Source organism: Schistocerca piceifrons, chromosome 5 (assembly GCF_021461385.2).
Source record: "Schistocerca piceifrons isolate TAMUIC-IGC-003096 chromosome 5, iqSchPice1.1, whole genome shotgun sequence".
NCBI lineage: Eukaryota > Metazoa > Arthropoda > Insecta > Orthoptera > Acrididae > Schistocerca > Schistocerca piceifrons.
The window spans coordinates 102830385-102831890 of NC_060142.1; the positions used below are offsets into that span (position 1 = coordinate 102830385).

The window sequence follows — 1506 nt, forward strand, 5'->3', positions numbered from 1 at the left end:
TAGTTACCCTATGTTAACATGGCGATTTTCTTGCAATCATGTGAAAAGTGTCTTGTCATAAAACAACTATGTTTGCACACTTTAACTTTTGTGAATGTATACAGCAACTTCTTTTTCACATAGCTGCACTCATGTTACTGAATGTGACACACTTTGCTCTTGATAACTTTTTTTTTCAGATGCTACCACCATAGCTTTGTATGCAACGATTCTGGTCATGCTGCGACTAAGTTTGCAAATTACATTGAATGAAACAGGGTGTTGCGTGCCATTTGTTTGTACTAAGACATATTGGGCTTTATGTACACTCTTTTCTTGCTAATGTTGCTACGTTGGTTATTTGCTTAGTTCTAAGCCACTTCTTTAATGTTAGGATGTACTACATACTGGTAATTTTTGTTCTTCAACGTAACACCTTTATCATTTTGTTTCTCTGTGTAACATGTATGCTTTTTTCACCATTGTATTTCATTGAATGGGCATACACACCTGTTTTTATATGATGTATTGCACTTTATTTGCGCTCTGGACAGATACTAAAATATTTTTATTGGTATCAACTGTTAGCACTCATGTTTTGTTTGATCAAGGACTGTAGACTCTTATACCCTGGCTTGTGATTAGCCTGTACAGCACTTAAGGTTGTACATTCTGTGGATGTCTCGTGGAGACATGTTTGTGATGAGTGGTTAGGTTCCTGCTACATTGCGGATGGACTATTGTTCTTCAGCGCATTTCGAGCTTGCTACCTCCTCATTACTACTACGACGTCAGGCCTCAAGTGGCCTACCGGGACCATCCTACCGCCGTGTCATCCTCAGTGGAGGATCTGGATAGGAGGGGCGTAGGGTCATCACACTGCTCTCCTGGTCGTTATGATGGTATTCTTCACCGAGGCTGCTACTATTCGGTCGAGTAGCTCCTCTATTGGCCTCACGAGGCAGAGTGCACCCCGAAAAATGGTAACAGCGCATGGCGACCCGGATGGTCACCCATCCAAGTGCAGACCACGCCCGACAGCGCTTAACTTCGGTGATCTCACGGGAACCGGTGTAACCACTGCAGCAAGGCCATTGCCCCTCGTTACTATCAATTTAAAATTTTTCTGATGGCAGTGCCAGTGAGACTGCAAGGTAGTCGTGCACTGTTCAGTTATACCAAATACTTCTGAAGGCTGTGTCAGTGGGACTGCAAGATTATCCTGCACAGGTCAATTATATCAAATATTTCTGATGACAGTGCAAGTGGCTCTGCAAGATTGTCTCACGTTGCTTTTCAAATAATATTTACACTGTCATTGTCAGTGGGACTGCAAGATTCTCCCTCAAAGTGTCATATACATTCCCCATTCGCTTATGGTTGGCAGTTAATTACAAGTTTTACTGCTCTGAGGACATTTTTTGTGCCATTTAGTTCACGTGTATGTTGAAACCTAGGGTGGTGATAAACATTTTCTTCGTACTTAGGACACTACTATGTGCAGTACATATATGTGTTCTGTAGGCT

General features: G+C 42.1%; 1 pseudogene; it reads right to left on the bottom strand.

The window, feature by feature from the left end:
* Nucleotides 1-960: 960 nt before the first annotated feature.
* Nucleotides 961-1078, bottom strand: LOC124799832 (annotated as a pseudogene).
* Nucleotides 1079-1506: the final 428 nt, after the last annotated feature.